This window comes from Anabrus simplex, chromosome 7, assembly GCF_040414725.1.
Source record: "Anabrus simplex isolate iqAnaSimp1 chromosome 7, ASM4041472v1, whole genome shotgun sequence".
NCBI lineage: Eukaryota > Metazoa > Arthropoda > Insecta > Orthoptera > Tettigoniidae > Anabrus > Anabrus simplex.
In genome coordinates, this window is record NC_090271.1 from 176,254,236 (window position 1) to 176,266,737 (window position 12,502).

The following is a 12,502-nucleotide window of genomic DNA, read 5'->3' on the forward strand; positions in this document are numbered from 1 at the left end:
TGCATGAGTGTCATAAGGACACCGATACGACTGACTTATGTTGATATTCAGATTGAAGTACCGATATACTGCAAAAATCGTGCATTAAAATACAGAACAAAAACTATACGATCAAGGTGAACAGTTTTACAGCGAATGGTATGTTCAGTTTACAATCTAAAGTTCAACTTTCGATGCTTCTTAGAAAATAGATTCAAGAGATCTGTTCGTTTTACGAGTATGTCTCTCTGAATGTTCAAGAGAGCCAACCAACTGAGTTGACTTTCACTTGTTTATTGTCAGTTTCGGTTTATTTTATTTTGTAAAAAAATTGGTGAGGGAGGGAATTTCTACGCCCCACTCATCCCTTCTCCTCTTGGTTACGCACTTTTTATTTTTATTATTATTATTATTGCTATTGCTATTTGTTCAGGGCGTCGACCCTTGTGGATCTCTTGCCCCCTACTGGCACCATGTTATATGAAACCTGCGTGTAATTGGAATGGTGGAAGTGCGGAGTGTTGTATGTGAGGAAAGTAACATTAAGGACGACACAAACACCCACTCCCCAGGCCAGGGATATTAATCATTACGATTAAAAAACCCTGATCCGGCCGTGAATCGAACCCGGGGCTGCCAGGTGACAGGCGGACGCGTTGCCCCCCGCACTGCGGGGACGTACTGGCTACGCCTTTGGTATATCTTTATTATGACTGGCGAAGTGGATGGGATGAACGGGAATATTTTGTTTCCTCCTCTAAGCAAGCAGCATGAACATCAGCTTTAAAATCTTCTGTGATATAAAATATTTGAAGTGAACCCTTTAATTTGCAAACTCCATAGTCGCGGGTCCCCTAAACGGCATGGAGCCCGTAGGCCGTTGCTTTCCCCGCCTGTTTTGTAATCCGGTACTGCTGAGAAGCTATCACAGAAAAGGGTAACTTATTAGATTTTTTATTTACGTTTGTTTGAACTGATACAACAGAGGGAATAAGAATAAGAATAAGACCTCGCTTAGAATATAATAATTATAATTTCGTGTGGCTATTTCTAGCCGAGTGCAGCCCTTGTAAGGCAGACCCTCCGATGAGGATGGGCGGCATCTGCCATGTTTAGGTAACTGCGTGTTATTGTGGTGGAGGATAGTGTTATGTGTGGTGTGTGAGTTGCAGGGATGTTGGGGACAGCACAAACACCCAGCACCGGGCCATTGGAATTAACCAATGACGGTTAAAATCCCCGACCCGGCCGGGAATCGAACCCGGGACCCTCTGAACCGAAGACCAGTACGCTGACCATTCAGCCAACGAGTCGGACAAAAACTCGTGTCCTCATCCCGAGGTGGTGCAGCTCTTTTCAGGCACACCCCCATTGGAGGTGAGCTGCATGTACCATTTGGACTACATACCAGCCCTCCTGCCAGTCTTAAATTTCTGGCAGTACCGGGAACCGAACCCAGGCTTCCGAGGACGGCAGCTAATAACACTAACCGTTACGCTACGAAGGCGGACTCGCTTAAGTGTTAATTACTATAAAATGGTTTAAGAGACCAGTACTTACTTTCAGTCATCTGATGGAGGGGTAAAAAAGTACGATTAAAAGAACCAACTAAAGTTAATTTTAATTCAGTACTGTATAGCTAAGAAAAGACCGGTGGCAATTTGAATTATTAAACAAAGGCCGAGTATATCAGAGTAGATAGTGCGATATACCGTTTTAACTAAGAATTCTAATAGTCCGGCTCCTTGGCTGAATGGTCAGTGTGTACTGGCATTGGTTCAGAGAATCTCCGGTTCAATTCCCGACCTGGCAGAGAATTTGGACTACGTATGGTTAATTCCTCTGGATCGTGGACTTTTTTTTTTTAATGGGCTTTACGTCGCACCGACACAGATAGGTCTTACGGCGATCGTGGACTTTAAGATAGTGTTCGTCTCAATATACTTCTCTTCATCTAAATAAAACAAACCACCCTACCCCTACCCGCCTCCCCCACATAAACATGCAATAGTGAATACATCTCTCCACATCCACATGGGATCGGTGCCAGGAGAGGCATCCCGCCATAAAACTGGGTCAAATCCATATCCAATGCCAACCCCAGGTAAATGAATGAAAGGGCGAGAAGAAGAACAAGGGGAATTACGAACTCTAATGTTAAATAGTCCGCCTCTGTGGTGTAGTGGTTAGTGTGATTAGCTGCCACCGCCGGAGGCCCGGGTTCGATTCCCGGCTCTGCCACGAAAATTGAAAAGTGGTACGAGGGCTGGAACGGGGTCAACTCAGCCTCTGGAGGTCAACTGAGTAGAGGTGGGTTCGATTCCCCCCTCAGCCATCCTGGAAGTGGTTTTCCGTGGTTTCCCACTACTCCTCCAGGCAAATGCCGGGATGGTACCTAACTTAAGGCCACGGCCGCTTCCTTCCCTCTTTCTTGTCTATCCCTTCCAATCTTCCTATCCCCCACCAAGGCCCCTGTTCAGCATAGCAGGTGAGGCCGCCTGGGCGAGGTTCTGGTCATCCTCCCCAGTTGTATACCCCAACCCAGAGTCTGAAGCTCCAGGACATTGCCCTTGAGGCGGTAGAGGTGGGATCCCACGCTGAGTCCGAGGGAAAAAGCCAACCCTGGAGGGTAACCAGATTAAGTAAGTAAGTAATGTTTAATATCTTCTTCTCTCTCTCTTTTTTTTTCTTACGAATTTGCTTTATGTCGCACCGACTCAGATAGGCCTTATGTCGATGATAAATAATTTTAAGTTACACTTTCACTATATAAAATATTTATACTTTAAGAACCCTAAATCAAACGTGAATCTCATTATCGCTTCTCGTCATCTTTACAAACTGCATTGCGTTTGACACCCTTCCTGTATTCCCCGTAAAAGAAGCAGCTGATATCAGAACAGTGCGATCACCACAATGTAGCTGGACCTCGACTTCTGTGAAATAGGCAGTGTGATACGTGAATCTATGTCTGAGGTCAACTCGTTTTGCCATCCGAGTACAGCAATGACGTAATAACATTAATATTACAAATATTTTTTTATAAATGCACAAACGCTGCATACAAATTACGTTTCTGAACTTTTCACTTTCTTATTTCCTATGAGGAGATGATATTTTAGTTATATTTACTCAGGAAGGTGTAGTAGAATGAAGGTGTCATGCTACAAGAGATGATGATCAATAAAAAGTAAATGAAGAAAATAGATTAGGAAAGGTGGACGAGAAATGTGAAAAAGGGAAGCCGAATACAAGTAACCGAAACATACTCTAGACTCCAGCTGCATTTTTTTGTTACGGGTTTTGTAAGCTGCGACCCCCACCTCCTCCCGCCAGATAAATATTCAAATCTAATACACTAGAAATAATACGAATCGTATTATTGAAAAGACATCTTAACACTCCAAATAGCACGAAAAGCAAGTCTGATAAGGGACAGTAACAGAGACTCCAGGGTTTTTTTGCAATAAGCCTTACCTTAAAATTGATCCCCGCTGAAGAGTTAACTAAGATTCCTTCCAGATATATATTTATGTATATTTTCAAAATAACTATCTAGAAAACTAAAGGAAGCTGTGAGTCACGAAAGGGCTACGATCAGCTACACACGCGATACAAACAGTGTGTAAAATTCAACTATGGTTTTGCAACTCTATATCACATCAGTGAGCAATCCCGTTCACCTTGTCGATGTCTACAGAATCTATGACCACGCGCGTTCTACGAGCAGCCAATCACAAGGTCTCCTCTGCGGAGGCACGGCAAATGTATTTTATTTTTTCATGTTTGTGTTTAATATGACCTTAGTAACTACCATGTTGGAATACAGGTTTGCAGATTGTGTTACAAGGTTAGACTGGAACACGTGGACGTCTTACGGAACTTGTCTATATTCCTCAGATTTGGTTCCTATAAATTCACAGCTCTTCTTTGTACGGTACTACTCAAGATTTATTTTACAGTTTTAAGAGATAGTGGTAGGATGGAAAATGAACATCTCCTCATTACAATGTTTGTCTTCAACTACTACTACTACTACTACTACTACTACTACTACTACTACTTGCTTTTTCTCCAAATTACTGGGATCGGCACTTGGTGTAGATTTAGCGCCGTTTTGTGGCCAGATGTCCTACCTGTCGCCAACCCTATGTGGAGGAATGTATTCAATATTGGGTGTTTCTGTGATGGTTAGTAGTGTGATGTGTTTCCAGTCCTCGAGTCATAGGAATTAAACATGCTTAGTTAAAATCCCCGAACCGACCGCTGAGTATTCACTCAAGGATCCGGACAATAATAATAATAATAATAATAATAATAATAATAATAATAATAATAATAATAATAATAATAATAATAATAATAATAATAATTTGTTTTCGGGTTTAAGAGACGCCATATGCCGGAGCTATTTCACTGAAAAAGGATTTTTTAACATGCTACGGGGTCTCCTGTTTAAGCTAATTAACTTTGTCCGAATTCGACGTGGTAACCTTGAACTACTACTACTACTACTACTACTACTACTACTAAAATGTCTTCATTCCTTCCCTGAAGGGAGAGGCGGGCCTCTTAGATGGTGACGCCGTCTCTCAGACCGGGAGATTTGTTATGGTGAAGGAGATGCTCGGAGAAGGTGAGAAGGCTGGCGGCCGTGGCCTATACTAGGAACTGTCCCGGCATTCGCCATAGTACAGAAGAATGGAAAACCACGGAAAACCATTCTCAGGACAGCCGACGGTTGGGGCCAGCCGCGAGGACCAGCCCTGTCCCGTCTTCCGAATGCAGAGGCGTCGAGCCACGGTAGAACCGTGACCACCCCTCCTCTGCTCGGTTGGCCGGTCAGAGTACAGAGCCGTTGGACCACGTATGGGCAGAGACCCACTCTGCGTCAACCGACCCCTTGAACATTTGAGGCAAGCATTTAACCAATTACCTTACGCTATCGGCCTGAACGAGAGGAAGAACAAAGTATATAATAATCAATCTAATCTAGAGTTGCTTTTCATTCTTTTCATTCCGTTCATTTTGAGTAATGAACGCAAGTACAGTAGTGGTAGGTCCAATTTGTAGACCCACTTCGCTCCACGCCGAACCAACCACATACTTCCCCGATGAACGTTACAAAATGTATGTCGTACTTACTTCCTCCACCTTATTCCAGATATTTCTGAGATCATCGTAGCTACCCCCAGTCATTTTGATTTTGGCCAGGGATTTAAGTTCGACGCAATGTGATATTTCAGGTGAAAATTCCAACCCGGGCTTCAAATCTTAGCCATCCGGGTAGAAAGTTAGCAGCTAAACCTCTTCACTAATCGGAGAATTTATCCCACGGTCCGTGGTGTTCCCAGGCAGTCACCCATCCAAGTACTGACCACGCTGAATGTTGTTTAACTACGAAAATCGAGGATTACCGGTGTTTTCAACATGGTACGGGATGTATGCTACATTAAAAGAGCAAATCGAGATTGTAGTTTTACGTGACTGTTGATATCGTGATCATAGAAATGGAATCTCTCCTTTTACATGGACTTCGAACCGTAGAATAGTGACTGTACGTTTCAGAAACCCTACGATTACTGGCCGGGAGTCAAACTACGGCTGCTTTCATGAGAACCCCGTGCCAATGTCACTCGGCTATCAAATCCCGTGTACACAAGGAAATAGCAGGTAAATGAAGGAAGATAAAAACCAGAAATGTTTTATGAATATTTCATTTAACGACCGCATTATATTATACTCGAAATAAACTTTCAACTTATTAGGTCGCGTTCTATATATATATAGTACATTTAAGTACCGAACAAAAATGGCCAACCAGACACCTTGGGAGTGAAGACTTGGGAGTAGAGATGAGCTGTTCGATTGTAAGTGGTATATTTTAAGTTGTCAGTGTAGAGATGACGTAGGATGACGTTAGAGGACGAATAAGCTTCAGTGGAGTTGTTAAAAGTGAAAAAATGAAGGTGGAATTTAAGAGGACAAATTAGGACAAATATCCGTTTACAGGAAGGGATTATAATCATTAAGGGAGTTGTTCGATAAATGACTAATTTCTTTGAAATCATTTAAGAAAAGATTTGGTAAAAACTGATAGTAAATCTGCTACCTAGCCTAAATGCAGATCAGTGGTATCATCATCATCATCATCATCATCATCATCAGTGTTCTGCCATATGGCAGGTCTTCACATGGCAGCTCTTCACATGGCAGCTCTCCAGGCAATCCTGTCTCTTGCCACCCTTTTTGTTTCCTCATACTTGTATTCTATCCTAATACTGTCCAGCATCTGATATCTTCTCCGTCCTACTTATCTTTTTCCATTTACCGTTCCTTCTATAGCATCTACAAGCAAGCAATCTCTCCTCATCCAATGACCAATCCAACTGTGCTTTCTCTTCTTGATTCTTTATTCTTTATTTGTTCTTTATTTTCCTCCAGCCCTACAGTATTTTCTACCTTAGTGATCTAATAATGGAGAAAATAATAGTGCCCAACCTAGACAAGCTCTTTCAACCTTAATTAAGACCACGGCCGCTTCCTTCCAACTCCTAGGCCTTTCCTATAATATCGTCGCCATAAGAGCTACCTGTGTCGGTGCAACGTAAAGCCCCTAGCAAAAAAAAAACACTCCTTTATTTCCAAGACTCTTAAAAAGCTCTATCGGTAATCCATCAATTCCACTTACTTTGCGATTCTTCATTTCTTTCAAAGCTTTTTCTACCTCCCCTTCCAAAATGTTGTATCCTTTTTCATCTTCTATTACTCTGGTCTCATCTTCTATTTCTATATAATTTGTTCTTTGATCATACTCATATAGACACTCTACATACAATACTCTTATCACTTTTCCCTTACTTCTTCATGTTTATACACCAATGTGCAACCATTTCTTTCTATTTCCATACTGGTCCTGCTTTTCCTCCCTTCAAGTACGAGTTCTGAAGCTAATTTATACATCATTTCATATTTCTCTTCCTTTTCTAGTTTCTCTATTTCCTCACATCTCTCTTTCATCCATGTCTTCCTTGCTTGATCTGCTTCACTCCTTAATTCGTTGTTCAGTTTTCTGTACATTCGTTTCCCTTCTTCTGATCCTACATTCTTCCTTCTTTCCTACCTCTTGCTCAGCATTGCATTTGTGACCCATTCTTTCCTTATTCTTGTAGATGTCCTTTTCCCAACTGCTTCTTCTGCAGAATCTGTGAGGTTTGCTCTCATCCTCTTCCATGTCTCATTTGCACTTTCTTCATTAGAAATTCTATTCCATTTTGACATAAATATGTCTTCCAGCTCTTGTCTTTACCTTCTCCTTTAGAAATTTTAGGTCAAAATTTTCTCTTTGTTTACCCTTTCTCACTTTTTTGAACCGCACGTGCAAATCTCCCACCACCAAGTTGTGGTCTGAATCTATATCTGCTTCGGGGTATGCTTTTGCATTCTTTAGACAGTTTCTGTACCTGTTCTGTATCATGATATAATCAATTTGATACATCTCATCATTCTCATGTTCACGTGTAACGCCGCCTCTTGTGATGTTCGAACAAGGTGTTACCAATCACAAGTGAGTTTTCTTTGCAGAAATTAATCAACATTTCGCCCAAATTTTCCAACTACTTCTTATTTTCTTCCTTCACCAACCACTTCATTACAATGCCCCATTACAATAATTCAGGTACTTATCTTCTACTTTACCATATGTTCTTCAATCTTTTCATGGTACTCTTCTACTTCCTCATCCTTGTTTTGGCTTGTTGGCATTTAAACTTATATTAGAACAACATCCTTCTTGTCACCCTTTAACCTAATCATCATCAGTCTATCATCTATATAGTCCACCTTCAATACTTTGTTCTTCAGCCGTTTTCCTATCATAATTGCTACGGCATTACTACCCCCCGTTCCACAGCTTCTCCATTCTACTTCACACATTCCTAATGCGTCCAGTCGATTTTTCTTCATCTCCTGTTTCGCATTTTCCAGCATTCCACCTTGTAGCAGTGTTAGAACATTCCATGTTCCAGTCCTTGTCTTCTATTCCTTCTTCCTAACCTGCTTTGACCCCATCGTCCTTCAACTTATCTTTGGTTTGTCTCATTGTTATCCCCTCCCGCAGATCCAATCGAGGGAAAGTTTTACTTCCGGAATAATTGACGCAAAGAGCCATACCATATGTTTTCTGGGAAATATAACGTTACTTTCCACATAGGCAAGGAGCTGCCCAATCTAATGCGTGATTATCCCATTGTGACCGAAGATGTTCACGGTTTCGGGCTGTCATTTCCTCCACACCCAACTAGCTATGGTTTACTCGCCGATACTCGGGAGGCTGACTGCAGTGGTTTCCCACTGGGCGATGGGGTCGCCACATCCCTACGCCACGAGCAGTGGTAAATGAAGTGAAAGTCGGAAAATTGTAGGATCAAATCCCGGTGGTGTTCGGTGGCCATTTTTTGATCTGTACTTAACATATCTTCGATATGTACCATATCCACTGACCACGAAAGTTTATTTCGTATAGAGATGTTTTACCAGCTATATTTTATTCATTATAGATCCTTGAACATTGTTATCGTGCCAAACTTGTGAAAATAAAGATTAGTTTTCACCAATGACTGTATGCCAGAAAATCAAGGTTTTTGAGACCCATTAAGAGCGTTCTCCCGTTTCTCGAGCTCTGTTCACTTCAAAGTAAGAAAAGACTGTGTGAACTAATTTTCATTGTTTACTGTATACGGTGAAATGTTATGCATATTCCTACTAAGTAGTGAGTACGCCGAACTTAAATTTATGCAGAAGTGAGTAAACATTCCAAGTTCATTAAATTTTTCCCTTTTTAGCGAAAATAATTTCTCCTTTAGACCAACAAATCAAGATTAAAAAGGGATGAACATATTCTATAACACTCATGTCTAACCAGAAAGGACTCAAAAGAAATTTTGTTTAGTCCATATAAGTACTTTTAGTACATATAAGGTACACTTTCAGAGAACTACCGTTGAAGAGGTTAATTATGTACGATTTTCAGAATCGGTGAAGTTGTGTAGGATGTACGGTGTACTGCTGATAATACAGGTCACTGAACTTCGGTGTTTTGATCAACCGAAAAACGGTTAATTGTTTCAAACTGTAGGAAGGTAACATTGAAAGTATGCCTCTGAACAACCTCTCTTAATAAATAATACCGGGCGAGTTGGCCATGCGGTTAGGGGTGCGCAGCTGTGAGCTTGCATCCGGAAGATAGTTGGTTCGAACCCCACTGTAGACAGCCCTCAAGATGGTTTTCTGTCGTTACACCAGGCAAATGGTGGAGCTGTACCTTCATTAAGGCCAAGGCCACTTCCTTTCCAACCGGGCGAGTTGGCCGTGCGTGTAGAGGCGCGCGGCTGTGAGCTTGCATCCGGGAGATAGTAGGTTCGAATCCCACTATCGGCAGCCCTGAAAATGGTTTTCCGTGGTTTCCCATTTTCACACCAGGCAAATGCTGGGGCTGTACCTTAATTAAGGCCACGGCCGCTTCCTTCCAACTCCTAGGTCTTTCCTATCCCATCGTCGCCATAAGACCTATCTGTGTCGGTGCGACGTAAAGCCCCTAGCAAAAAAAAACTTCCTTTCCACTCCTAGGCCTTTCCTATCCCATCGTCGCTGTAAGACCTATCTGTGTCGGCGCGACGTAAAGCAAAAAAAAAAAAAAAGAAAAAAAGATGACTTATCTGCTTATCTAATTGAATGATTTCATGTCACAAAGGTGGCTCTCACCAACAGCTGACTTCCAGATCAGTATATATCCGTTGCTGTTTATACTTTTCCCGCCGTTTCACTCAGAAAGGAATTTTAGCATGATGAGAAGTCAAGTCAAAGTCATCTCCGTACAGCTCATGAAGGCACTTGGTGGGGTAGAGTGATTAGCTCTACTCCCCACCACCTTTACCTCCAGGAATTAACCTGGTACTCGTTTTTGGGGCAAGCTGAGTGAACCTCAGGGCCAAGTGAACTTCCGGAAGTGGAAATCTCGTTCCTTTAATTATTTGACTACCGATCGAGTTGGCCGTGCGGTTAGGGGCGCGCGGTTGTGAGCTTGAATCCGGGAGATACTGGGTTTGAATCTCACTGTCGGCAACTCTGAAGATGGTTTCCCGTGGTTTCCCATTTTCACACCAGGCAAATGCTGGAGCTGTACCTTAATTAAGGCCACGGCCGCTTCCTTCCAACTCCTAGACCTTTCTTATCCCATCGTCGCCATAAGACCTATCTGTGTCGGTGCGACGTAAAGCCACTAGCAAAATTAATTATTTGACTTCCTGACGGGGAATCGAACCCACGTCCTTCCGAGTGAACTGAGGACGCCTTTAGTGTCCCGGTCAGGCAGCCCTTCACGATGTGAAAATCTAGTGGAAAAAGGACAAGCCCTACGTATCTATGTAATATTCCCTAGAAAAAATGCTAAAGAAGTAATATTTTTGTCCGCGCGGAACTAGAATGGGATTGACAGTTGCTTCAACACGTGTTCTTCAGCTGTAATGGGGATGGAGTGGGAAGAAAGTGTTAGCAGGTTGTCTTGAGAACCCGGAATTTGACCAATCTCTTGCGACTAACAACAAAAGAGTGCGGGCCAGCGTAGAGATGAGAGGGGAAAGCATAAGACAATGTTGTCATCTTCGTAACACATGCGGAGAGAGAGAGAGAGAGAGAGAGCTTTTCCCAGTAGCAAATGCAGTAGAGACAATACGCGACACTTCCGGATTTAGCCTTGTTAAAATGGGAGACAAGTCGCAAGTGGCGCTCCTTGTGGCTTGACCTGAAAATTCGCGCTAAATTCAAATATCAATGGAAATGTAAATACGGAAATGGATAAATAAATTACGTCTAGAAAGAAAGTGTTACTAAGATATTAAATTCAAAGTTGCTAAAGCAATTCTGGATAAATGAATGAAGAATTATTTAACAGGTTATTATTTAAAGACTCAAATTAGACATATAATCAAGATGTGAAATAGACTGCTGTGAAAGGGCTTGATTTTTCATTTATGCATTACTTTTTTAGCTTTAGAATTCCTGCCTGAACGTTCACGGCTAGATTTTCTTTTTTTTCTCATTTAAAAGCATTGTATCATCATATTAAAACACTTGTCAACAAAAATATCGGCACATTCCTTATACACATGATTCAATGAATTTACATTTAAAAGCTGGACAATTTTCCTTTTAACTTGAAGCCTACTAACAGAAAGAACATCTATAAATTTAGCCTCAAAAACATTCAAACTTTCCCTATAAGCAATACTTGCCATAATGCCATTGCATTAGTGTAAAGCAAATTTGCATCATCATATTGTTTCCACAAAATATGTACATTTCTTATATCACCCATATTTTCTTCAGTGCTTGACAACGCATTACGGCATTCCAAATGGGGTAACTTGAAACACAACCAGCCACACTCATATGCATATGTATTTTCCTGAATTAAATCAAACCTACAGATCACACCTACAACAACACATCGGTATTGAAGGTTAACTTCTGCACTATACAATAAAATATGCGTAATATATTTTAAGCCAGTTAAAATATGGGTCGAGCAGGTCAGAAGATTATGAAGTACTATAAAAATCTCTTTGTCACTAGATGAATATATAAGCAAACACAATATTACTTACATGTTCTTGTCAGGAGGGAAACTGAAGAAAGACCGAGCATTCTTCTCTACGTCATAGTGACTGCAGCCAAACACAGCACATACCTTTTCCCTCATGTTGAGAGGAGATATCAGCGAATGGCACACGCTACTATTTAATTATGTCAACTCACTGAAAACGCATAAATAACACCAAAAACTTCACACAAAAATACACGTGCTCTTATGACAGAATCAGTAGTTCTCAGGTCAATCCGCTAGAGAGAGCTCTAATCGCTGTCCCTCGATATCTCACTGAGTGTCGCGTATTGTCTCTACTGTATTGTTCACTGTGCTATCGGGTTCTTAACAGTGAAGGTTACTTTGCATTTGTATTTGTGTGTTCGCGTGTATGATTGTACTGTTATTCATAACCAGTTTCTCTGAAGACGTGTGCGTGTGTATAATAATAGTATAGTCTCGCATCTTTAAATTTTAATCCAATGGCGTAAAGTGAGGAGAGAAAATGTTTCAGCAAAGGCATTTCTATAAAGGGACAAAGTGGGGGGGGGGCGTTATTTGTTGTCTACGAGAGTATTTTGAACGGGAAAAAGGTAATAATGGCCCTCTCATTTCTGTAAATAAAGTGTTAGAACTGCATCTGCGGTTAGAGTAAGCAAAAACATTGTAGTTAAAATAGGAAAAGACAAGTATGATTATTGTAAACGGGAAACTGTGGTACGGGAATTATATTTATTGACATTGATAAATATTTCTCCTTTCCGAAAATACTAATCTTAATTATGCACTACATATTTTTATACTTTACTTGCATTCTTTGAAATACATCTTTAACGTACGGTATAGAAGGGGTCTTCATTGACTAATGCGGCATGGAAACAC

At 41.3% G+C, this 12,502-nt stretch overlaps 1 protein-coding gene across 2 annotated transcripts in view; it reads right to left on the reverse strand.

Annotated features, from left to right (window-relative positions):
* The window catches only part of Tdh (L-threonine dehydrogenase), a 57,839-nt gene extending 54,228 nt beyond the window's left edge, over positions 1 to 3,611 (reverse strand). The window contains exon 1 of one of the 2 annotated variants that reach the window (XM_067150811.2): positions 3,457 to 3,611. The gene's annotated coding sequence lies outside the window, so the exon portion shown is untranslated. The remainder of the gene's footprint in view (positions 1 to 3,456) is intronic. The other variant, XM_067150812.2, reaches the window with a different exon arrangement.
* Positions 3,612 to 12,502: the final 8,891 nt, after the last annotated feature.